We start from the raw sequence: 13,846 nt of genomic DNA, 5'->3' as shown, positions 1-13,846 counted from the left end.
TTCTGCTTTTTAGGGGTTGAAGGTCAGGTTGACATCAGCTTTAGTTTTGATCATACATTAACGTGGTTTGGATTACGTGGTCTATTGTGATGCTTTGCGAGAAGGTTTAGGGTGTGTTCTGATGCAGACTGAACGGGTGGTAGCGTATGGGTCTCGACAGTTGAAGACTCATGAGTTAAACTATACAACTCATGATTTGGAGTTGGCAATGGTTAATTTTGCCCTAAAAGGGTGGAGACATTACTTGTACGGGGAGAAGTTCGAGATTTTCTCTAATCATAAGAGTCTTAAATATCTCTTTTCTCATAAGGATTTAAATTTGAGACAATGCAGATGGGTCGAGTTCATCGAGGACTATGACTTTGAGCTGTAGTATCATCCGGGAAAGGCCAACGTGGTGGCCAATGCATTGAGTAGAAAGTCACGGGGTACTCTTGCTAGCATTTCCTTTCACAGATGGAAGATGCTATAAGAGCTTGCAGATCTTGGTTTACAGTCGTATGAGGATCTTTCACCGGTGGCGGATTTTTGCCGCTTGATATATACGCCAAATTGATGTTGTGAATGTGCGGTTCAAGAAAAGCCTTTTGGGTCAAATTTAAATTTATAAAAACCACTACCAACACTACTACTAACGTAGCAAGAGTGAGTAGGGATCGTCCCAAGGGACTGTGAGGATCGAGCAATGTTGTGGAATCACAACTAGGGCTAGTAGGTCGAGTGATCAAACAATTGGTTGGTTGGTTGATTAAAGAGCAACTAAATTAAACTAAGTAATAACAAAAGAGTGCAATTAAAAGTAAGTAAGAGAGAGAGAGAGAGAAATCTTGGGGTTAAGAGATCACCACCAAGTAATGCATTTCTATATCATTGACAAGTGATTAATGAGGGCAAATAGTGAGTTGCAATAATGGTGTGTGTGTATTTGGTTGATTCAACAAGCAAGGATGACTAGTTAAGCATGTATTGTCTAAACATCATGTGAAAGGCTCAAAATATCTAAGCTATGAAGCATATATTGCCTAAACAACATGTGAAAGGCACAATAAATCATAACAAGTCATTAATCCTTTCATTAAGCTCACAATCCAAATATAATACAAGGATAGAGACATATGCTAATTGCATTTAAGAGCTTGGATCATCAAACAACACGCATAGATTGTCCTCCCATTTAACACTACACTATAACTACACTACATATACACTACTAGCATGAAAATAAACTAGGGAAGAGACACAATCCATCAAGAGATAAGCATGAACCATCAAGAGAATCACAAAAGCATTCTTTTAAGCACAATGTTTTGACAATCTCTAAATCTATAGCATCAATACACATAGACATGCATCAATAACACAAAATCTAGAGATAAGCACATGAACATCTATTATAGCATACATAGATATATGAGTATAATGAAATGACCAATTAGAAGCATTCAACCACATAAATTATTGAACAAACAAGATCTATATATATCAAAGTGTCAAAACATCAATTACAACACTAATCCTTCAATAATACACAAGATTAAGATATAAAAAGCATGCTTGGGGCTAACTCTAGCCCCAGGAGGATGTCTAGCCACTCATGATGATGATGCTCCAACCCTCAAGGGCTAACTCCATGGTTGAAATCTGCTCCTTGTTGATAAAGAGTCTTCAATGGTGTCTATAGCCTCCTCCTCCTCTAAGCTTCCTCTCCAAGCGATGATATGATATAATGTTGGCTCCCCCTTAAAAAAACAATCCTTATCCTTATATGGGTAAGTCAAAATGACACCCAAAATGAGCTGGGGTCGTGCACGCAATATTCCCTAATGATTGGATAAAGGACAACTTTCAATGAGATGGAATTTTAACTTTTTCGCACTGGAGGAAGTTTGATCGATCGAAAGTAAGTGAGATCAATCGAACTTAGGATAGATCGATCCAACTGGCTGAGCTTTTTAGAAAAAGACAAATCTGAGATATTTATGGGAGATATTTATGGGAAAAGGACAAAAGTGGTTAGTGGGTGGTACAGCTGTAGATAGGATCAATCATTTGAATAAGGACAAAAGTGTTCGATCGATCGAAGGATGGTGTTGGACCGATCGAACTTTTGGAACTTTATGCTTTTGGGTCAAGGCTTGGATTTATCTTGAAGTGCTGAGATCGATCATTGTTCGATCGATCGAACCTTGAACTTGGATCTATCGAACTTTGCTGCTTGCCACATTTGGCTTCATTTGCTTCCTTCTTTCTTAACTTTGCTCTTTTATTTGATTAATCCCAGAATTGCTTCAATTAAGCTCTTATTTGGCTGAGTTAGCTTATTTTCGGGATATGTGCCTGAAAATGGAAATAATACGAAATCGATCTAAAATGGTAAAGTAAGATAGATAAAGGTACTAGAATGCCTAAGCTTAAAGGGTTTAAATACGCACTTTTCAGTGCTCATCACACCCCCAAACTTTAATATTGCTAGTCCCTAACAATGAAGTAGAAAGAAAAGGAATGAAATAAACAACTATACAAGTATGAATCTAGAAAACAATAAATGGATAACGTCACTTTCGTAGGGAACACGATTGCATTTAGCATATGCAACAAGCCTTTTAAACCCCTAGGTTACCCCTAGTGAACGAGTGAAGTCTCGTGATGGTTTCCAGAAATGGTACCCCCAAACATTAAGCTCATTCTTTCAAAAGAGGTACTAATATTGCAAATAAGCAGTGGGAGAAAACTACCTTAAGTATGCAAATTTTCAACCTTTTTTAAGCAATCTCCCAAAATTTCAACATCAAGCAAGTAAGTATGGTCCTCCACACATCAAGAAAATGATCATACAAATTAAAACAACTCTAGAATCCTTTTGAGTGGACCGGCATCAAATGTGTTGCTATCTAAGCCAACTAAAGAATTAATCACATCCTTACCCTCAAACTAGCACACACATCTAGTACCAATCATCAAGACAAAAAGTGGACCTTTTATTAAAGCTTTATTCATCTAGGTGCGCTTATTTTTTTCATTTATTCAATTTTTTTAATTTTTATTTTTTTATTTTTTTTATTGAGGATCAAAGATGGAAGTATAGTGCATTGTGTTGATCTATTAAGCTTTCTAGCGATTCATGAGGTCGACCGTTAGGTCGATGACTCCCAAACCAGACGGCTTTAGGGCACTAGGTGTTCAAACACCCCTACGGACTTATAAGCTCAAATCAACTAGGCTACAAATCAAGACAACAACCATCTAATCATTTTTTACTTCTCAATTTTTGAGAGAAGTCCTCACTTTTATTTCTTTTTGTTTTTTTTTTTTGGAATACAATTGTTAACCTAGAGTTTGGGCCCTCCACCTTTTGGCTCGAGAAGTTCAGTGCTTGATGAGGCTAGAATCCCAGCTACTTAGTGAAAAGGGGTTGTTATCCACCTTTATCAAGAATGAAAGCTTTCAATGCACTACTAGCTCAATTGGGACATAACCAATTCAATAATTAACAAAGCATGTACCCCACAAATGAATGCTAGTATGCGCCGGTGCTAGTGTAGAAGACCAGAGTGAATCTTAAAACAATCACAAAATCAAGATAATGTGGACCACAAATGTAAGCAAGATATTAATCTTTCAAAAAATTTACTCCTAAATGGCTTCCACAAGGCATACAAGGAGTGTTGGCCTCTTAAGTTAAGCAATTTTTAAACTTTAAGCAATATAGTCCTCAAAAGATTAAAATCATAGCTAGATATGGACTAATCATAGAAATATCCCTCAAATACACAAGTCATGCTAAAAATTTGAATTTAAAACTAACACTGTAGAGCACCATTCCCCCCAAACTTAAATTGCACAATATCCTCAATGTGCAAAGAGAACAAAGGAAAGAGTATACCAGTGCAACTAAGCAAGAATGATCGGGACTGAAGTATCTGAAGTGGGTGGCATTGCTCCCCCCAAACTTGGGATAAACTGTGGTCCTGAAAATTGGCACTTGGATATACTTATCAGATAACAAAATGGTATAATTAGTGCACAGTAGTCATACAAGTGTAAATGGGATAAACAGATAATGAAATGAGAGAGGTATAAGGGTGGTCTTGGAAATTGGGTAGCACTCTCTCACTAAAGTCATTGTGATGCACCTGATGGAGTCAAATATACAGATATGAGAATACAATTATATAACATCCATAGCAAAAATAGATATATAAAATAGAGAAAGTGCAGGTACAACAAAAATATCAAAGCCGACAGACCGGCTGTAAAAATAATACAGTGACAATAATAAAGTATCAAAAGGAGAGAGGGATCATAAGATAGAAAGGACTAGGAGCTCAGTAAGATGAGGTACGATGGGCAGGTCTGGCTCCGCGGATGTCTCTGGATAAATCTCTGAACATGGTCGCGACATCCGTGCGGAAGGCAGCAAACTCAGCTCTGTGGGCTGTGAGGTCAACTCGGATGGTAACAACAGCATCCTCGAGTGTCTACAGACGTACTACAAAGCCGGGGGTCATATCTGGAGTCTCAGGCCTAGATGAATTAGAAGAAAGCTCCGGAGTCTGCTCTTGCTCATGAATGGGCGACCTAGCTGGAAAGTCCTGCTCTGCATTGTCTACAGAGCATTCTAAGTTGATTTTTAAATGCTCGGCAACTGGATCGACTGGTGCGTCGTCTGCTGCTAGATGTGCTACTGTTGCCTCTGCCGGTGCCTCTGCATGGGCCTGTACTACCGCCTCCTCCTCTAACTCCAGCTCTGTAGCCGCCAGTACAGCATGGACCTGCAGGCGAGTGATAATAGCTCTGTAGCTCTTGTCCCAGTCTTTTTTGAGGAAGTGACAGGAACCTCTCTCGGGGTGCTCCTGCGGGTGGATGGGATAGTGCTGGTCAATAAGAATCTGGGTGATGAGGTGGCTAAATGGAAGAGACTTGGCCCTTTCGGGCGCCTCCTTGCTGACGTACTCATCTTAGAGCTTCCTCATCACGCTCCAGATAAGCGCAGGAATAGACACCCAGTGGCCGGTATAGAAGGCGTACAGGGCTGCTAGATAGTCGCCCCACCTCTGAATCTTATGTCCCGCCATGTATATGTTTCGGTAAAGCACCGAATCTGTAAACCACAGGTCATCCGGCAAGAATGTCCGGGTGGCGAAGGTCTCGCCACCGGCATGGTGACCTGTGAGAAAAATCGCCATATCAGCGTAAAAAGGCCTGTGGAACCTGGGATATGTCTCCTGTAGCTCAGGCGGGCACCGATGTGGACAGCGAGTCGAACGGGCCAGAGTATCCACTGTAATGGTGATCTCATAACCATCGATAGAGGTGATGAGCTTGGCTGTAGTGCGCGGCGACGGTCGGAGGTTCTGGTAGAACAACCGTACCAGTCGCGAGTAGATCGGCTCTGTGACTGGGGCAAGAATAGCTGAGAGGCCCTGCTGAATGATGTCCTGATAGGCAGATCAAGTCAGCACTAATCTAGAGAAGAATGCGGTGTCAAATGCTGACTCATGCTCGATAGTCATGTGTGCATATTGAGGCGTGAGTTTGTTACGCTGTAGATGAGCTGGCTGCTCAGTGCCTCTATGCGGTGGAGATGGTGATGGAGTGAATGCTGGATGAGCCGGCGACTGGGGTGGAGTAGGGTGTAATGGCTCCTCTATATGAGAGGGCTGCGCAGTCTCCCCAGTCTACTGTCGGACTCTCCTCTGTGTGTGCTCGGGGCTAAGATCCCGAACATGAGATGGACTGGCCCCGTCGTTAAATCTGCGGCTGGAGCCGTGACGGTGTCTACGTGCTACCGTCTTAACGCGAGCCATAGTCTGCAAATAGAAATTCAAAAGTTAGTGCCAACATATATAGAATATAAAGCACAATATAGAAACATGTATGTCAAATAAGATAGACAAAACAAAATATTGCATGATTTTAAGCAAGTGGCAGAATATGAAACATGCTAAACAATGTGAGTATGAAATGCATCCAATGTGGAATATCACAGGCATTGGGCATATATAAGGTAGCATGAACATAAGATAAGATGAATAAAGTGTGTATATGAGATTTGTGAAATTCGATCGATCAGAAAAACAAATGAGATCGATCACAAAAGTTGGATTGATCGAAGGTTGGGTTGGATTGATCGAAGATTGAGTTGGATTAATCACAAAATTTGGATCGATCGAAAATTAGTTGGATCGATCGCAAATCTTCTATCGATCAAAAATTTGTTCGATCAATCGACCAATGCGACGATGAAACCTAATAGTCACAGATCTGTGACTTTTGAAGCATGGGGCCCACATGACTGAGTTCGTGGGCCCTCTAACAACACAAATCAAGCCTAAATACACTCCGAACGTGGCCCAAATGCCCAAATCTAACAAAATCTTCAAAATCTATGCACACATATACACACATACATATATATATATATATAGACATGGATGCTAAAGCTTTGAGAATAGAAGATTCAACATGAGAGTAACATGATTACGACATTTGAAACAAGTATTGATGCATGAGAGTTCAAATCTAGGGAAGGATGTCTCGGATCGTACCTCAAGAGGGTGAGAGAATGGAGAATGAACTGAGAAGATCTGAGATGAAGATGGAGGTGAACTGAGATTCGAGATGCTTGGATCTCGCTGGAGGAGTTGCCGGAGCTAAGAGAGATGATTCACAATGAAGAGCGATGAGAGGCTAGGGTTTGGTGAGTGAGATCGATCCAAATTATAGATCTCAAGACCCTTGGATCTATTTTTAAAAACATTTCCCGACTAGTTTGATCGATCGAAGATGAGTTGTGATCGATCGAACTTTGATGAACTCCTTTCAAAGTATTTTTGGATTTTTTTTTTAATTTCTAATTTTATTGAATTTAAATTTAAATTTAATTAAAAACTAAATAAATTAAAATATTTTTGAATTTTTGAAAACTTGTTGAAAATTAAAACAAAATAAAATGAGAGAGAAAATAGAATAAAATAAAAATGAAAATATTTTTGGATTTTTGAAAAGTTGAAAAGTCAAACTAAAGTTAAAATAATGAAATGAAGATTTGTGATCGATCGAAACAAGAGTTCGATCGATCAGACAGAGAGCAAAAATATGTAGGTTTTTGGTTCAAAAATTTGGCTAAGTGTTGGAACATGAGATCGATCGAACTGGAAAGTTGGATCGATCGAAGAACTTTCAGATCGATCTTGGAATGTTTCGAACGATCAGACAGAGAGCTGAAATATGCAGGTTGATGCAGGCTCAAAATTTTTCTAAGTGTTGAGTCATGAGATTGATCGAACTTGGAAGTTGTATCGATCGAAGGTCTCTTGATCGATCTTGGAGTTGGTTCGAACGATGGGACAGTGAGGTGATTTGGATGCAGGTTTCTGCAGGTCGAAAAATTGTCCAAGTGTTGGATGCAGAGAAGAGTTCGATCGATCGAAGATGAGTGTGAGATCGATCGAACTTTTTCGAATGCTCAATAATGACATGAAAGCTTATGCAATCCTCACCAAAGTTCCTTGAAATGCATATGAACCAAAAACAAGTATCTAGACTTCGTAAGAAATGAAATGAAAGATAGAAATGGGGGAGGAATAGGGTTTTGACACCCTACGAATGCTTTTGCTAGTCTTTAACGTCTCTAGCAAGACATTGGGCTCTTTTAGCCCAGATCAAAGATCTTATAATGCATCCCCTCCTTGTTGGGGTGATGGATGCTTTGAACTCCGCCCAATAAATGGTTCTTTGAAGAACTTGTTGGACTAACTCAAAAGACGTCTTTGGTCCCTTGTCTATGCAATTACAACCTTTGGGCTTCCATGCCCTTTCAAAGCAAGATTTTGAAACAAGACTTTTAGAATGCAAGGTTGAAGATGATCCTTTGACAGTTTTGGTTTTACACAAAAGCTCATTTCCTTGGCATTGAAGATCATGACATTCATCTACAACATTGACTTCTCCTTCATATTTATCAAATGAATTGGGTGTGGGATTAAAGATATTCAACTTCACCTTTATGTGGCCAAATGAAATCTTCATTATCTCCGTCCTACAATTGATGTTGGCATTAGCGGTTGCCAAGAAAGGACGGCCAAGGATAACAGGAATTTGGTTTTTAGGATTGGGAACCGGTTCCGTGTCTATGACAACGAAATCAACCGGGAAGAAGAATTTGTCAATCCTTATCAAAACATCCTCAATTATAACCCTAGGCTTCTTAATAGATCGGTCGGCAAGTTGTAAAACTACCGACGTTGGTTTCAATTCACCTAAGCCCAATTTGACATAAATCGAGTATGGAAGAAGATTAACACTTGCTCCTAAGTCAAGAAGCGCCCGATTAATGATATGATGACCAATAATGCATGATGTAGTGGGTGAACCGGGGTCCTTAAACTTTGGAAGAGTGTTATGTTGCAAAATTGAGCTTACTTGCTCGGTCAAAACCACTTTTCTTGGTGCTTGGCACTTGTTCTTCCGCTTTTGGGTGCACAAGTCTTTCAAGAATTTGGCATAAGCCGGAATTTGCTTGATTGCATCCAATAGTGGAAGATTAACTTTCACTTGCCTAAACATTTCCATGATTTCATTGGTTTTTGCCTTATGCTTGTCTTTTGAAATGGATCCTTTTAAGGCATCCGAAAATGGAACCTTTGGTTCAAACACTTTTTCAAAATTTTCTTTTGAACTTTCTTCAACACAAGAAGTTTTCAAAACATTTTTCAATAAAACCTTTTCAACATCCTTTTTCAAAACTTATTTTTCAAACACATCTTTTAAGACTTTCTCATCTATAAGGTCATGTATATGCAATGAAGGAGGAATGGGATGTGAAACGGGACGGGTGACAACTTGAGGTTGCACCGGTTCACTCTCTTCATTAGACATTCCAACTTGATTGTTCACAATCCTACCACTCCGCAAGGTAGTCACCGCATTAACATGTTCAATGGCGTGGCCTTCCGATGAGGAATGGGTTTCCACAACACATTGTTGCTTAGGTGGGGCATTTATAGGAATCTTTCCCTTCTCTCTTACATTGAGAGTGCTTGCTATTTGCCCTACTTGGGTTTCTAGCTTTGCAATAGATTGAGAGTGAGAATGAAGCAATTGAGTGTTAGCCTCTAAAGTGCCCAAAGCATTCAAAACTTTCTCTTCAAAGGCAGGACTTCTAGTATTACCTTGGGAATAGGATTGGTTGGGAAAATGAGAATTAGCAAATTGATTCCCTTGTGATTGATAGGGTTTATAACCTTACGATCCTTGGTTTTAAAGTGGAGGTGGAATGTACTTCCCTTGAAAACCGCCTTGGGAAGGGTTTGAGCCCTCTCCTTGGTTTTTCCAAGAAAAATTCGGATGATTCCTCCAACTTGGATTATAATGAGTACCATAAGGATTGTTCCCTTGGTTCACAAAAGCCGCATTGACTTGTTCATTAGGTTCACTTTGCACTTGTCCATGAGGACAATGAGAAGTAGAATGAAGAACACTAGAACAAGTCATACATGTTTCATTTGATGCACGATGAGAATGGTTATGGAAGGAAGATACTTGGTTCGCCAAGTTTTGGTTAATCAAATATTGATCAAACCTTTGAGACAAAGACTTCATTTCGGCGGCTATTTTATTTGAATGTTCGACTTGATGTAAGCCAACACTTTTCCTACCTTGTGAATTTCTACCATTCTTGGATGATAGTGTTCTATGCAAAGAATTTTCACTCATACTTTCATAGACACGCCATACTTCATCCTTATGCCTATCAATGTAAGAGCCACCCATGGAAGCATCAACCATACCCTTATAGTTGTCCGATAAGCTCTTAAAGTAGTATTGAACTAATTGCCATTTTGGCGTGTCATGATGTGGACACTTCCTAAGCAATTCATTGAAGCGTTCCCATGCCTCATGAAACGTTTCTCCATCCCCATGTGAAAATTCTCGAATTAAGGTCCTCATGGCATTGGTCTTAGAAACCGGATAGTACTTCTTCAAGAACTTTTGTTGCATTTCTGCCCAAGAAGTGATTGAAAAAGGCCTAAGATTGTTAAACCAATACTTTGCCTGTCTTTTAAGGTGAATGGAAAAAGTTTGAGTCTTAAAACCTCTTCCGGCATGTCCGTATATTTTACAGTGGAACATACTTCAAGAAACTCATCCAAATGCTTGTAAGGTTCTTCACTTGGAAGTCCATGATAGTTTGGAAGCATTTGAATGGTTTGTGGCTTAATTTCATAATGATGTGCTCTAAATGGAGGCAACTGGATGCATGTAGGTGCATTATATTCATTAGGTACATAGTGATCTCTTAAAGCAACAGGTGGATTAGCTACTTCAGGTGCAACATGAACACCTTGGTTTTGAATTCCTTGATTGTTGATGTGAGGTTGTGGAGCATACATTGGCCTTGGCATTCCATATGGAACTTGGCCTTGTTGTTGTGGTGGTTGGTGAATGAATGGCCTAGGCATGCCTAATGGTACTTGTATGTTCTCATTGTGCACATTGGGATGAAGAATACCTTGTTGGTCTATGTGACCAATATCCTCAACATGATTATCATTATGGTCATCCATTGAAAGATTGGCTCTATTTGAACTTCCTCTTCCCCTAGGATTTCTAACGATAGATTCAAGATGCAAATCAAGAGGGGCAAGAGTTGGTCTCAATGAACAATGCCCATACATGCACAATACAAAACACAACAAACACAAAGAATGACAAACACTGTGCCTTCACAACAATGCAATTAGACTTCTTCCACAAACATTAAATTCATACTCCCATACTTTAACTCAATGATGCAAGACAATAAAAAATAAGCCTCCACGTGGGCCGATGATTTAACTAAGGGATTGAGTAAAGAAAATCTCACAAAGGTCCTTTAGCACTTCAACTCCAAATTTTAAAGCTTAGCTTAGCAATTTTTTTTTTTAAGTTTTTAGCATTTTTCCTTTCTTTACTTGAATTGAATTGAATGCTCAGTGGCTCCTTTGCTTGCTTCCTCTCCAACAATGCACCTAGTTAAGTAAGAACAACATAATAAGTAACCAAAAAGAAAAATAAAAATAAAGTAAAAGCACGATCAAAAGAGTACTAATCCTAATCAATTCCACAAATCTGACGTTGCCAAATCTAATCAACAAGTCCCCAGCAACGGCGCCAAAATTTGGCGGATTTTTTTGCCGCTTGATATATACGCCAAATTGATGTTGTGAATGTGCGGTTCAAGAAAAACCTTTTGGGTCAAATTTAAATTTATAAAAACCACCACCAACACTACTACTAACGTAACAAGAGTCAATAGGGATCGTCCTAAGGGACTGTGAGGATTGAGCAATGTCGTGGAATCACAATTAGGGCTAGTAGGTCGAGTGATCAAACAATTGGTTGGTTGGTTGATTAAAGAGCAACTAAATTAAACTAAGTAATAGCAAAAAAGTGCAATTAAAAGTAAGTAAGAGAGAGAGAGAGATCTTGGGGTTTAGAGATCACCACCAAGCAATGCATTTCTATATCATTGACAAGTGATTAATGAGGGCAAATAGTGAGTTGCAATAATGGTGTGTGTGTATTTGGTTGATTCAACAAGCAACGATGACTAGTTAAGCATATATTGTCTAAACATCATGTGAAAGGCTCAATATATCTAAGCTATGAAGCATATATTGCCTAAACAACATGTGAAAGGCACAATAAATCATAACAAGTCATTAATCCTTTCATTAAGCTCACAATCCAAATACAACACAAGGATAGAGACATATGCTAATTGCATTCAAAAGCTTGGATCATCAAACAACAAGCATAGATTGTCCTCCCATTTAACACTATACTACAACTACACTACATCTACACTACTAGCATGAAAATAAACTAGGGGAGAGGCACAATCCATCAAGAGATAGGCATGAACCCTCAAGAGAATCACAAAAGCATTCTTTTAAGCACAATGTTTTGACAATCTCTAAATCTATAGCATCAATACACATAGACATGCATCAATAACACAAAATCTAGAGCTAAGAACATGAACATCTATTCTAGCATACATAGACATATAGATAGAATGAAATGACCAATTGGAAGCATTCAACCACATAAATCATTGAATAAACAAGATCTATATATATCAAAGTGTCAAAACATCAATTACAACACTAATCCCTCAATAACACACAAGATTAAGATATAGAAAGCATGCTTGGGGCTAACTCTAGCCTCAAGAGGATGTTTAGCCACTCATGGTGATGATGCTCCAACCCTCAAGGGCTAACTCCATGGTTGAAATCTGCTCCTTGTTGATAAAGAGTCTCCAATGGTGTCCCTAGCCTCCTCCTCCTCTAAGCTTCCTCTCCAAGCGATATGAATATAATGTTGGCTCCCCTTTGAAAACCAATCCTTATCCTTATATGGGTAAGTCAAAATGACACCCAAAATGAGCTAGGGTCATGCACACAATATTCCCTAATGATTGGATAAAGGATAACTTTCAATGGGACGGAATTTTAACTTTTTCGCACTGGAGGAAGTTCGATCGATCGAAAGTAAGTGAGATCGATCGAACTTAGGCTGGATCGATGCAACTGGCTGACCTTTTTGGAAAGAGACAAATCCGAGATATTTATGGGAAAAGGAAAAAAGTGGTTAGTGGGTGGTACAGCTGTGGATAGGATCAATCATTTGAATAAGGACAAAAGTGTTCGATCGATCGAAGGATGGTGTTAGATCGATCGAACTTTTGAAACTTTATGCTTTTAGGTCAAGGGTTGGATCTATCTTGAAGTGCTTAGATCGATCATTGTTCGATCGATCGAACCTTGAACTATGGATCGAACTTTGTTGCTTGCCACCTTTGGCTTCTTTTGCTTCCTTCTTTCTCCACTTTGCTCTTTTCTTTGATTAATCCCAGAATTGCTTCAATTAAGCTTTTATTTCACTGAGTTAGCTTATTTTCGGGATAAGTGCCTGAAAATAGAAATAATACGAAATCAATCTAAAACGGTAAAGTAAGATAGATAAAGATACTAGAATGCCTAAGCTTAAGGGATTTAAATACGCACTTTTCAGTGCTCATCAACCGGCTATCTTGTTTAGCCTTGTGGCTCAACCGGCTCTAGTTAGCAGCGTTATTGAGGCATAACAAGAGGATGGGGAGATGAAGTCCATCCACGTTTGAATTTCAGGTGGCAAGAATATAGAGGGTTGGACCTTGCATTCAGATAGTGGTCTTACATACAGAAGAAAGATGTTTGTCCCTTTGTCTTGTCGTGACGTTGTTCTTTGAGATTTTCACCATTCTTGACTCGCAGTTCATCCTGGTGGTACGAAGATGTATCACAATTTGCGGAGACAGTTTTGGTGGAAAGGCATGGAATGAGATGTTTCACAGTTCGTGGCTAAATGCCTTACTTGTTAGCAAGTGAAGGCAGAGCATCAGAGACTGGCAGGTCTGTTGCAACCACTACCAGTGGCAGAGTGGAAGTGGGAGAACATCACTATGGATTTTGTGATAGGACTTCCGAGATCCAAGGCAGGGAATGATGCCTTTTGGGTCATTGTTGACAGATTAACTAAGATGGCTCACTTTTTACCTATAACAGTGATAGATGACGCAGAGAGACTTAGTGGATTGTATGTGGGGCAGATTGTTAGGCTTCAAGGGGTTCCAGTATCCATTGTTTCGGATAGGGATCCCAGATTCACGTCTCACTTTTGGTAGAGTTTTCAAGAGGCTCTTGATACGGGGCTTCATTTCAGCACGACATTCCATCCTCAGACTGATGGTCAGTTAGAACGTACCATTCAGATATTGGAGGATATGCTACGGGCTTGCATTTTGAATTTTGGGGGT

The 13,846-nt window shown here is 39.4% G+C and overlaps 1 non-coding gene across 1 annotated transcript; it reads left to right on the top strand.

Moving 5' to 3' along the window:
• Positions 1-9,847: 9,847 nt before the first annotated feature.
• LOC132302055 (small nucleolar RNA R71) lies at positions 9,848-9,954 on the top strand. Its single transcript, XR_009480718.1, has one exon. It is a non-coding gene; the product is annotated as a small nucleolar RNA R71 (small nucleolar RNA).
• The last annotated feature ends 3,892 nt before the right edge of the window (positions 9,955-13,846 follow it).

This window comes from Cornus florida, unplaced genomic scaffold (assembly GCF_030987335.1).
Source record: "Cornus florida cultivar Cherokee Brave unplaced genomic scaffold, ASM3098733v1 CherokeeBrave_3.0.0_Hap2_Chr03, whole genome shotgun sequence".
Taxonomy (NCBI): domain Eukaryota; kingdom Viridiplantae; phylum Streptophyta; class Magnoliopsida; order Cornales; family Cornaceae; genus Cornus; species Cornus florida.
Note: the sequence above shows the minus strand (reverse complement) of the source record. Positions and strands in the feature narration are given on the sequence as shown.